The sequence below is a fragment of the Lineus longissimus genome, chromosome 12 (genome assembly GCF_910592395.1).
Source record: "Lineus longissimus chromosome 12, tnLinLong1.2, whole genome shotgun sequence".
Classification (NCBI taxonomy): Eukaryota; Metazoa; Nemertea; class Pilidiophora; order Heteronemertea; family Lineidae; genus Lineus; species Lineus longissimus.
In genome coordinates this window covers 11,152,446-11,166,075 of record NC_088319.1, presented here as the reverse complement: position 1 = coordinate 11,166,075, position 13,630 = coordinate 11,152,446, and the positions used below count along the sequence as shown (strand labels likewise).

Genomic DNA, 13,630 nt, shown 5'->3' with positions numbered 1-13,630 from the left:
TTGAATTCGAACATGTGACGAGCAGCCCTTTATACCCACAAGGGAATGGAGAAGCTGAGAGAGCGGTACAAACGGTTAAAAACTTGATCAAGAAGTCAAAGGACTTCACATTAGCATTGCTAGCGTACCGTTCAACTCCATTGCAAAATGGGTACAGCCCGAGTGAACTGTTAATGGGCAGGAGATTGCGGAACACACTTCCTCAGCATCATTCGAAGTTGGAGCCAAAGTGGTCTTATGGTGACTTGAGGAAAAAGGAGGAGGAGTATAGGAGAAAAATGACTTTGAATGCTGATAAACATCACGCAGCCAGATCACTGCCACAGCTAGGCATAGGAGACACTGTGTGGATTCCTGATAAGGAGGTCACTGGTTCAATCTCAGGACATGCTGAGACTCCACGTTCTTATGTGGTGACGACACCAAAGGGAACATTTAGGAGAAATAGGCGGAGCTTATGCCAATTGGCACCGTCTTTGAATACTGATCAGGACAGTCAGGTTGCTCCAGACATTTCAGATCATTCATCTGTGAGCAATGGTGAATCAGGAACAGTTGCAGTAGAAACATCACAGAATGATACTAGTAATTCTGCAGGACAATCCACTCCGAGACCACCAGTTGTCACAACCAGATCTGGTAGAATTTCAAAGCCAGCAGTCAGACTTGATCTGTAGACTTTGTAATGAAAAGAAGTCAGGATGTTGTAATTCATAGTATTTCCATAAGAGACATTGGGTTAATATAGTTATAATAGTTATAATCTAGTTCAGAGACATTTGAGGAATCATCTCTATAGCTAAAATTTAAGTTGAGTGTTCAGTTGTTCATTGGACTTTTATAGGACTCTTTAAAGGCTGAGAAAGGGGGATGTAGTATGAGACACCATACATTATGAGTCGAGTTCAATAGTCTATGCCCAGAGGGCGCTGTAATTTAGTGACTACTAATAAACATGTTATGTTTTCATATCCGCCTTGTTTATGATCATCAACCTACGTAAATCCTCGACAGGTTCCTGATTGGTGGGCGTGTCAGAGTCACTGTCATAATATTGTATTTCGAGAAAATGGATTCGGACAGCTCAAATTCGATCATTGACACTGCTTGTTGGCCATGCCAACCTTTATTGTATCTCATCAGACCCGGAGAAGGCTACATCGTTATCAAATGCCTAATACAAAGTCGTATTCTCAACAAGGAGGGTAAGATCACTTGTCGATCCCATTGTACAATGTACTACGATATGATTTACGTGTCTCTTAGAGCAACTAAGGTTCGTGTTACAAATAGGACAACTGTAACCCCGTCATTACCAAACGAACCTAGTAACATGATTACATTAATAATGACAACTGAGAGTTACTATTGTCACAACTAAGGACTTCTGTATTTGTAATAGTGTTTCAGTACTTGGGTTGTAAGTTGGTCTTTATGTCATGTAGGTTAATTTGGAAATACGATTTGCACAGCCGACAGGCAGTTGCATATGCTGATATCGAGGACGGAGGACCAAAAACCAGGCCCACTTTCCAAAGGTTTGTCAACAGGTTGTCATCCAGGGACGTATCTTTCTCAGTAACGTCAAGAGAATCTAAATGTAAATTGTAGGGATTATTATCACTGCCATCATCAGTAAAACCTTGATATATATACCATTTTCATCCCAATAGATTTTCGTTGATCGTTCCTCGCTCAACTACCTGTTGCTTAAAGCTTCACTGATGTCAGCCCTATCATAGCATATAGGTTTTATTGTTATTAGCCCATATGCTATTTGTCAGCTTACCATTAGCGGTATTAGCTTTCTGGTCCTAATGCATTAAGTCCTGGTGATATCAAATATTAATGCTAGTCGTGATGGACTGACGTGTATTGATATGGTTTAGAGAACGAAAGAGTAGATGGCACGCGATGGTTTTGGCTATGTAGGGATAGAGACATGTGGTAGGGATGGTGACAATCATGAAATTAATGCCTTGGTGATTCTTGGCGATTCTTCTGATCCGACACAGAAACCGGCGCCTTCTAGAAAATCCGGCGGTGGTCATGTTATTTGTGGAATTGAAAGTCCTGCCTTCCCTTCCAAGAACCAGGCAGTCAGAATCATAAAATGTCGTTCTAATAAGAGGGAACCTTTCTCTCCAGGATGAAGGCGGTCTTTCTGAGCAGACAATGGATTTGCCTGGAACTTACATCAATTTCATGAGCGTGCGTCGCATCATCGTGATGCCAACCAGGATTTGTGAAAGACAACAGTGACCTACCTTGCATGATCACATCAGCAATCAAACAGGCGAATGTTCCACTGAACAATTGTTACATGTTGTAACAGTCGATATTATTCAGTTTATTCCACTTTCAAGGTAATTCACTGTCGTATCGCCCCTGTTCCACTGGAATGAATGAGCTCCTCGCCTGCGAACGTTACCACGAGCTAGCTATGATTTGTGGAAGACAATAGTGACCTACCTTGCATCAGCAGAGATAACAATCAAACAGGTCTATACTCCATTGAACAATTTGTAATTATTTAGGCTTTGGTAATTCGCTGACAGGCGTATCTCTCCTGTTCCACTGAAATGAATCCCCGCCTACGCGAAGTTGCCACGAGTTAAAATCCCGAGCACTGACCTTGGAGAATGAAGGCCAGAGCAGTATGTTCCGATGTACAGAGGTTCACAACAATTAATTAATCAGCTAGTTGATGACGATAAAATGGTACGCGTAAATATCAGTCTTCCTCATTAATGTCTCTCGCTTGTAGCAAAAGGGAGTACTGGTGCTGGTAACCTGATCCTACATGCAGGGGAAGTACTCGTATGGCCCAGGCAGCTAATCGTCAGGCGGCCAAGCACATTAGACTCTAAGCGGTATGATACACCAGATGTTTCTTGTTGACTCGAAAGGACGCCTACGTAACCCTATTGCTACCTCCTGTGTTACAGCGATACGCGATTGGTGACAAAATCACCTAATTCTGCTGGCAGCCTCAAAACACTACTTATCAAACATTGACAATGGCAAGTAACTGCCAATAGAACCTTGCTACCTTTCCCTGGCAGTTGTGGAATGCCTGTCCGTGATCTCTTTCTCCCTTCTCTGTTACCTGCTTACAGCGACACTTTGGTAACTAAAACCTCTGGCTCCGCTAGCAGCCTCATTGGGATTGACCATGCAGTGTAGGCAGCACCGCTTTGGCTAGAACTTAAAATCCTAAATGAACTAGTTCCTTCTAAATGAAGAGAAGGTCTATTTTAATCATTACATGGAAGGCTAGCTGTTGCACCCTTGAAAGTGGCATTTAATTCGCTTTGAAAGAGTTCTCTTAGCTTTGGGATTTCATGTTCTAGCAAAAATCGGTCATTGTGTCTGGGGACGACGATGTATTTACATGTATATGTACATGTGTACATATACATGTAAACATATTTTTCTTTCAGTGAAAGTATCTCGGAAAACACAAAGTGCTCCAGGGAATTGTCGAGGATCGATTTCCGATATGATTTTTTTGTCATCGGAATGTTGCTGTACATGTGTTTTGTAAACAGACAACGCTAAGGGCAAGGTTGTTTCATCTGTAATGACATGATTGAGACCCGTCATTGAAGTTTGCGATGAAAGTGATAGGTTGAATGCGAACGTACTGGAAACAGATGTGTACTTAGTGTTTTTTATGTGGCAAAATGTAAAAATAAAATTTTATGGCACTGATTGAATTTCGCAAATATATTTTCTGATTCTTCGGCCAGTGGGTGCAATAGGCCGACAAAAACTTTACGTGCATTCAGAATGATTACGACGCAATGTTCATTTAATACTTATACCGTACCCTACGCAATGGATCCACTTCGTCGTTCGTAGCTCTTCGTTAAGATTGCAAAACTGCTTGAACCGACTGCTGCCGTTGATAAGTCTTCATGAGACTAGTATGGTTTTGAATGCTTTTGCTCATGAACGCAGCAGATAAACACGTTCTTCACTGTTCTCCTCTTTTGAAAAGTCTTGATCTCTCCAGCTGTCTATTGCATGATAACACCGAAAAATGGGGAACCACCATATATGTAACTCTGGATCTCGGACATAAGACCCCAGAATTGCCGCAGTTGTTAATCTGTATCTCGGACAGAAGACCCTAAAATTGCCAAAGACATTACTCTGAATTTTGGACGGCACTAAAATTACAATTTCTCATAAGAATTGTTACGCATTTTTGTTTCCTTCTAATATATTGATGACCATATTGGGTTAAGATACATTCTTTGACGATACAATACGCGTAAACCTGTCATCTGTAGAAAACAGTTTCTGCGCGATTAAGCTGATTATATAGCGTCATTGGTTGCCATAGACGACAATGCTGAGTCAGTGCAGTTCTGTCAATTTATATTTCATCTTTGATGGATTGCTTGAAAACCTAAACATGGCAGTTCGTTTTATTGGATCCACCTGGACTCGTGACTTCCTGATTATTTTGCAGAGCTAAGTGATCTGTGCGTCATGACTTCGTGAGATATGGCAAATGTAGCTAGATGTACTTCAACCTAATCGAAGACACCGTCACTTTTCAGTCTCAAAAAGCCATCTCCCCATTTTCTCACCAGTCCGCCGTAAATTCAATTCTAGCCTCGCAATAACATCTTTACCATGCTGGAATTACCGAAAGCTCATTATGGTGAGACTTCCTGTCGTAGCATCCAATCAGAAGTGTTCTAAATTCTAAATTCTAAAGGCATTAGAAAAGAGCCCATGAGGTATTACATGGGGAGACTTCCGGTCAGCTTCGGGAATGTGTGAATGGTAGAGAATCAGAAAGTTAAACAAATCCACTGCAAATATGTTAACCCGTAGTAAAACCGTTCCAAAGCAAGGAGGTTGATTTCACTTCAAATTGCCAAAACTTCTAGAATTTTCAAACAGTAGGTTCTTATTGAACGAATTCTATCTTAAATTGACTCCAAATAGTGAACAAAATGCAATTTAAACTTGCTTAACACATCGTTTCCTCCGCTAAGAACGCTACATAAATGATATAGGTAATAGGGGCGGTGCACTTCCGAATTAAAGCCGGGAATAGTACTACCAAGATGCGACACCTTGGAAATGTCAAGAACCGCCGCAGCTCATAAAAAGCACCAGGCTGAAAATGGGTAGTTTGGCTTCTTTATCTTATTGATTAACGCGATATTAAGTCCTACCATGAAAAAATCACGCCGATTTATCGGCGTTGTTTGTCGTGCTTAGGGAGACTCAAGTAATGTCTCACACCGTTGATAAATCGGCATGAAAAAAAATGTACACTTAATGACAGTCTCTTGGTCGTGAATGCGTTGCTTCGGCAAACGTGGATTGCTCCTCGATCTGATAAGCTAATCGAAGTAAACATACAGTGTTCCAAGGGAAAGAAATTCACTTTATGGTGTGTCTCACCAGGGTATTTATTGAAAGACTGTGGTCTCACAGAAAGTGTCTTCTTTATTACCCTTGCTGAGTATGCTGTCCAATATGTATATGGAAGTAAATACTAAGGTCTTTCTCCATGTGCCATTAGTAATATTCCCATAAGGCGACACAAGATTGGATACTGGATAAGAAATATTGACAGAGATAAAGCGTCTCTTGGGTCGAGTTGGGTATTGCACACTAACCAAGGAACGAGTTATCTGCTCGATGGCATTCCATGTAGCTCTTCAGGCTGAGTAATATTCTAATTTCACTGACCTAAGACTGTCTCTGCATCAAAACGTCTATGGCTGGCGCGAGTGGACAAAATTCAGAATTATGCCACGGCATAAATAGGAATTGTGGTGCACCATAAATCAACCAATCAAAACATCGGATCTCGTGAATTATGCCGCGGCAGAATTCAGAATTATGCCACGGCATAAATAGGAATTGTGGTGTGGCATAATTAGACCAATCAGAAAGGGGCAATCGTTTTATTTATGATACATGTAGTTCATGAAGCACGCTCTAAGATCGCTGAAGCTGGAGTACATGTACCTATATTTCCCTCCAATAATGGCAAACAACATACATGTCTTACATGGCAAAGTACTTGATAATGGACAGAGTCACAACGTTTATTTGCCCTGGCCAATTTAGGCCCAGTCGAAGGCCATGAAAGATGTTTCGTTGGGTTGATGCTGTCACGATTAGCCCTGACAACTCTTTGATTAGACAGTAGAACAATGGAAATTTAGGTCTAGGTGCTAATGCGGCAAGACAATGGACTGCGCATTGGGCAGGGCCTGAATTCCTTTAACTGCAAGGCGAGTTATGGCGTCCCTACAAGACATATTTAAGTTAGATCTTTTGAAGCCAAGCTTAGAAGGTTGATTTATTACTCAGATAACCGTATATATACCAACACTCAACACCAGCGTTCTTTTACTGCCATAGTAACTATTATACTCCTACAGAATTCCGCGGTTACCTTGACGACAGAACTAACTCTGATTTCCTCCATTTGGAAACTTGTCGTTTCTGTAGGAATTTTGCGTGCACAATAATTAGGCGATTACAGTGAGCGCATATCAAGAGCATATCAAGTTACTAAGCTATCGAATCCATTTCAAGCTTTCATGAGACGATATGGTATTATAACGGTTGAAGATTCTCAAACGATGAATTATTCAAAGTTTTTGTTGGAATGAAATCAGATAAGTGCTGAAATATGAGTTGCTTTTGGAACTGGATCATTCTGCACAACGCAATGTCTATGCCTCTGTTATTGGTGCGAGATGGTATTATACCATTTACCTTTCTTTTTAAACATGTTAAAAGCAAACGGCTTCGTGTAAAGGGGATACAACTTCCTGCTCTTTTACGGGACGCTTAAGAATTAGAGGGCCCTAAGGCTGTCGCTCAAATTAGACCCTGTTGCATGCATCCCCACCTCTTTTCAAAATATAAATCCATTATTAAAACAGTTTAGCATGATTTGTCACAAAATACAGCCATGATTTGAGTTTTTTCTTAGGCTTGTCTGAAGTGCACTCCTCTGACTACACATCCCCTTCAGTTGTATTTCTTCTTGTGGATTTTCAGGTTATTAGAAATAAACATCGTCGTAGTGCGGTTATCATGCACGCCAATACGCTGAAACCTGGCATTTATAGTGTTTGTATATCAATCTATACACAACTGCAGTTTAATAGCAAATTATCAACCGGTCTTAATAGATGCATGTAATTTGGCGTGAACTCAAATTCGGGCATTTACGCATACGGAGTGAGACGAAACGCTTATCATAGATTCCCAACGCTCAGAAGAAGGACGGAAAAGTGCATTGCTCTTCGCACTTCTTAATGGCGCTGATTCTGAAATCCCAGCATGATTTTCACTTTGAAAGCAACCCGCACGATTTTCTCTTTAAAAGTAATATGCGGCACCGCGGGGAATAATAACAGACAAAACACGTTCATTCGTCTATTGGGGAAGTTGAGGGAGCGCAAGGCAAGACGGGCATGACGCAGTGGGTAAAACTAAATCGATGTTTATTCTGGAGAAAAACGAAAGATCACCGAAGATCTACACTTAAGCCCTGAGGGGACTGAGTTGGCATTCTCTGAACCCGAGAGCTGAAACAGTTTAAGTGGAATTGTACCCTGGAGACCGGCAGACGTGAGCTGCAAGAATTTGTGACGCGAATGGGAAGGAAGATGGCGTACGACCAGGAATGGCGAATGATCACTGTCATGCCGATCTATTGGCGTTTCGCGTGTAGCATCGATGTCTTCTGTTCGCAATAAAGTCGTCCCAAGTGCCTTCTTAACCTGACTGTCTTCAAATTTAAAAACAAAACCTTTGAAGCTTACTTCACCGTGAACTAAATCAGAGGAACATTCCATTCCAGATTTACCCATTATTTTTCTTGCCAATAATTTCAAATCATTTCTGCTCATTTCACCCCATACCAATTAGTCTCGCACGTATAATGGCTTAAAATATCGATTTTGTGATGTTTTCATTTCTAAGTCAGCTGGTAGTTGCAGATAAGGATGTTAACCCTTTTTTGACAAACAATCGCCGGTGCGGACCTGAGGTTTATTAAAGACAACTCTGCTTACCATGCAAATATGACCGCGAAGCTCTTATCTGAGGGATGCTCTAAAAGGGGGACCATATAGGTAGGAGCAGGGGGTCAAATTGACCATCTTCTGGTGACTAATATGCACAGTAAGGGTGCAGGGTCATATTTGATTCAGCACAAAATATATTCCTCGTGCAAGCGTAAATAGTTTTGACCTACTGTGAGATGGGAGAGACCTATTGGCGACCTTATGTAACTTTACCTTGCCTAACTACATGTAGCTACTGCCTGTTGTGTCCCTTTTGGTCACATCAGCACATTCTTTGATATTGTTTGATAAAAAGAGCCACGTCACTTGTGATATCAAATCAGATGGAACATATATATAACTATTCTTTCATTACTAAATTCATGAAATGACTTTTTTCTTATATTTTCATAAACCTGGCATACCCGGTAGCCACGTTTCCTTGGCTAGATGAATCCTCCTTCCTCCGAGGTGCCGTAGGGTTCTTTCTCATAATTGCTCCTAATTGATTCAACATCATCGAAGCAATCCATGCTGCGTTCTCGACGTATATATAATGTTCCTTACTATCGAATATTCCACCTCCTACATGGTTTCCACGGCGTTGCCATGGTTAACATTACGGTTGGTGATTAGTTTTAGCGGAAATGTTCCTTCAGGTAACGTGGCTTCTAAAAGGCAACCTCGATTCCCAGGGTTCAATGCGCGCTCCCCGACTTCCGGTGGTCTTAACTATTTTGAATAATTGATCAAGTAGTCCCCGGATGAAGAGGTGTCTAAAAGGCAACCCGAAGCCACATCATCAGGGGAATGGCTGCATTAGGGACGCTCTTCCCAGTGGTAATTTTTAATTAATTCGCTGGCTCAGTATTCCAAGGCAGAGCCAGAGAGTCAGACGCCACGACAACATCTCCAAAACGCTGCTTCGTCTTCACAGAATATTCCTAATGTGCTCAATTTTGTTTGTAAAACCTGGCAAACAAAATCGATAAGGTGTTAACTGATTATAGCTTTAGTACATCAGTGTCACCTTGCTCCGCTGGATGCGTGTCGTCTTCTCGGCATGTCTTGCCTCAAGGCAGGCCGCTAGCGTTGCTCATATCTGAGCTCAAATACAGTCGAGCATCTCTATGAACGACACCTTTGGGACTGACAAATACTGTCCTTAATTGAAAGATAACCAGGTAAAATCCAATGGAAATGGTTATATACAGTGTCTTTGATAGTGGAGAGGTGTCCGCAAGGAGAGGTACGGTTCCACTATATGATAATTTCAGACGCATCAGAGACCAAACTGCAGATACCCTGTAGGGAAGAACGTACGTTGTCAGACGCATCAGAGTCCAACCTGCATATACCCAAAAGGAAGAACGTGTGTTGTCAGACGCATCAGAGATTAACCTGCAAGTACCCCATAGGGAAGAATGTATGTTGTCAGACGCATCAGAGTCCAACCTGCATATACCCAAAAGGAAGAACGTGTGTTGTCAGACGCATCAGAGATTAACCTGCAAATACCCAATTGGGAAGAACGTATGTTGTCAGACGCATCAGAGATTAACCTGCAAATACCCAATAGGGAAGAATGTATGTTGTCAGACGCATCAGAGACCAACCTGCAAATACCCAATAGGGAAGAACGTATGTTGTCAGACGCATCAGAGATTAACCTGCAAATACCCAATTGGGAAGAACGTATGTTGTCAGACGCATCAGAGATTAACCTGCAAATACCCAATTGGGAAGAACGTATGTTGTCAGACGCATCAGAGACCAACCTGCAAATACCCAATAGGGAAGAACGTATGTTGTCAGACGCATCAGAGTCCAACCTGCAAATAACCAATAGGGATGAACGTATGTTGTCAGACGCATCAGAGACCAACCTGCAAATACCCAATAGGGAAGAACGTATGTTGTCAGACGCATCAGAGATTAACCTGCAAATCCCCAATTGGGAAGAACGTATGTTGTCAGACGCATCAGAGACCAACCTGCAAATACCCAATTGGGAAGAATGTATGTTGTCAGACGCATCAGAGACCAACCTGCAAATACCCAATAGGGAAGAACGTATGTTGTCAGACGCATCAGAGATTAACCTGCAAATCCCCAATTGGGAAGAACGTATGTTCAGACGCATCAGAGACCAACCTGCAAATACCCAATTGGGAAGAATGTATGTTGTCAGACGCATCAGAGACCAACCTGCAAATACCCAATTAGGAAGAATGTATGTTGTCAGACGCATCAGAGACCAACCTGCAAATATCCAAAAGGAAGAACGTATGTTGTCAGACGCATCAGAGACCAACCTGCAAATACCCAATAGGGAAGAACGTATGTTGTCAGACGCATCAGAGATTAACCTGCAAATACCCAATTGGGAAGAATGTATGTTGGCAGACGCATCAGAGACCAACCTGCAAATACCCAATAAAGGAAAACGTACTATGTTGTCAGACGCATTAGATTTGTATGAGCTGGGAAAAGAACTCCTTGTCTAACCTTTATATATCCTCTTCGACTATCTGAGAAACTGCTCCAATACAAATAAGTGGTTTATGAACGTCAATAAGTTTCCAAGATATCATAACATATTGATGAAGTGTTTATCGACCTCATCCTACATCAGCGCTGTTAGCAGATTATATCCAATGGGATCTTGTTCGATCCAATACATGGGGACTTATATCATATTTCCTTTTGGGAGCATATTATTGCACTAGAGAGATTTCATTTATATTTATTGAGTCGAAATCGATCTACTTCTTCTGGATGGTGAAAGGGTGGGTTTATTATTAGGGGCACTGTACACTACGTTGTAATGAGAGAGGTTGTGGTGTGTTTGATTATGTTATCAGTGTACAACGCTCCCCCCCCCCCCCGTTTACCTTGTTGGGGGTAAACAGATTTTGTCAACTAAGGGGAGGCACAGATCATACAACTACATGTACATGTAGGAGAGAATGAACTGATAGTATCCGTCTGCATAAACGTATGTCATGTATGAGTTATACCGGTATTCGCTGAAAAGGTCATGGTAACCTGGGACCTGTTTCATAAAGCCTAATAAAGTGCCTTTAGCCCTAATGCTAGGATAAAGTTACTCCTTAAAGGAAGAACGCGTTTCATAAACGTGCCTTTAAAATATCTAGGTTAATGTTACCATTAAGAGTGTTTCAGGTAGTGGTTTTATCCTGTCTTTATTTTATTCGGTTCCTTTAAACCTGAAGGTAGTCTAGAGTTCCTGAGGACTTCGTCCAGGGTAGACGTGGAATCATGTTGCGCTTAATTCAGGAACGGAATAGGCGAAATCTTCGACGAGAACGGGTATTCAGGGATCGATTGAATCCGCTGGATTCCGTGAGAGATTTATTCATCAAGAGATATCTTTTCCCGAAGAACATATGTTTTTGATTTTTGTCGTTAGCTGTGAGAGGAGTTGAAGCATCCCCCCCCCCCCCCCCCCCCCCAGTATCATTGCGTATAGCATTACGATATAACCTGGCATGAACAATCTAGTATCGGTGATATTCACCATGTGAGCATTGCGACAACATCGAGGTGTATTGGCGCTGTGTCATCAGCGTTTGCTGCATGCATTGACCAACACGTTCACTTCGAGAGGGACCTCCAGAAGGTCAAAACCAAATTTTTTGATAACACAGGTTTTCCAAGAGTAATTGGATCGCTCGATGGGACCCCTTGTCGTATACGCAAGCCTCACATCAACGAAAACGTGTATAATATCAATCGGAAAGGATACCACAGCATTAATGCCATGCTAGTTTGTGATTAGGATATGATCATAATAACTGTGTGGCACGTTTTCCAGGAGGGTCTCATGACGCCTTCGTTCTCCACAGTTCAGCCCTTGGCCAGGCGTTTGAAAACAATCCACCGAATGGTTGGATGTTGGGAGACTCAGGGTATCTTTGCAAGAGATGGCTTCTGACACCTCTTGCCAGTGCTCAAACCAGACAGGAAAGGGCATTCCAGCGGATGCAAATAAGAGCCAGATGCATCATAGAACGTTGCAACGGTCTCCTAAAGCAACGGTTCAGATGCCTCCGCAAGGAGATTCAATACACACCACAAAAGGCAAGCATTATTATTCAGTCCTGCTGCCTGCTCCACAACATTGCTGTCCGGGATAGATTGCTCTTAGTGGAGGAATCAGATGACGATGACGATGATGACGAGGACTCTGATGATGACGCAGGGGATGATGACTTTCCTCCTCGAGACGGCAATCAAATTCGCCAGCTTGTAATTGAGTTCTGAGTAGAACACCACTAAAACATCAAATCAGTATCAGTCCAATTGCGAGATAGCTGTCTCTTGGCCATCTTCCCGGCACAGAGTTAATGCATGGAAAGGAAGTTTCGTTTGTCGAAAGGACATTCATATAGTGTATAGGAACCAAAGACACTGAAATTTACACATTTTGCCACGGCCTGATCATGTATTACGAATCTCAACACAATAAATCACTCTGCGTTCAAGTTTAGTTTTTTTTCACCAATGAGGTACACCATACAATCATTTATTAATGGCAGGCCTGTTAAATTTAATGTAATGGCATAGTAAAAACGAGTTATGAAACGCTTTTTTAAATACGCAGCTTTAAATAGACGTTATATCCTTCCTTTATGGTACCTTGAAGGAAGTCTGTTAATAAGTTTTATGAAACAGGTCCCTCGTATTAAGTAAGTACTTCATTATTTAATAATTCACAAAAAATTGCATGCTAGAGGGAGAGAGTGTGAAGTATATATTATCACCCAAGTGCCAAGTTGTTTTAAAAGCAGCGGTCTATTTGTTATTGCATCCATTTACTTGAACTTTTTACCATTGGCCGGGTCACTGGTCTTCACAGCCATGCCCCGTATTCTATGTCATCCTAGGCCCCCAAGTCAGCTACCTTAGGGGCCGCGTGCGCCTTCCAGTTTTCTAGGGGAAGAGGGTCATTTTGTTTTCAAAACTAAAATCCCCGAGAAAACGAAAAATGAATAAGGAAAATGAGGTGGAATAAATCTGTCAAAAAAGTAATTTCTAACAAATTCTCCGAGAAAGGGGGTCAATGGCAAGATGGCAGATGGCAATCGCATGGAGAGGAGAGCGTTTAAGAATATTAGTAATTCGAGCACTGAGCCCCCCCCCTTAAATGTGGTGTGTGTGTGGGGGTGGGGGTGTCATCCACTTAATAGAATAGAGGATACGCCGTTTCTTTGGCATCGGTGTCGCCCCTGGACAAAAAGTGTCATTCCCTGTTGTATACCGTAATGATAACTAAATAAAGCGCGGTTCTGCCGCAACACCTCAGAGACCAAACGTGGGAAATGGAGACTCCTTTGTTCCCTGGACACACTATATCCGTAGACATATTTTTCCACCACACCGGCATGCTTCCTCGAATGGGCTTGACCGTCCATATGGCAGAATCTTTTCGCAACTGCTACGCTTGCCAGAACTATACCAAAACCAATGCCGACAACTCAAAATGATGTCGATGAAATCGAAACGACAAATGACAAATGCAAAATGCAAAAATGCTTTTAGAG

At 42.0% G+C, this 13,630-nt stretch overlaps 1 protein-coding gene across 1 annotated transcript in view; it reads right to left on the bottom strand.

The window, feature by feature from the left end:
- The window catches only part of LOC135497239 (high affinity cationic amino acid transporter 1-like), a 42,295-nt gene that overhangs the window by 28,140 nt on the left and 525 nt on the right, over positions 1-13,630 (bottom strand). The gene's annotated exons all lie outside the window — the stretch shown is intronic.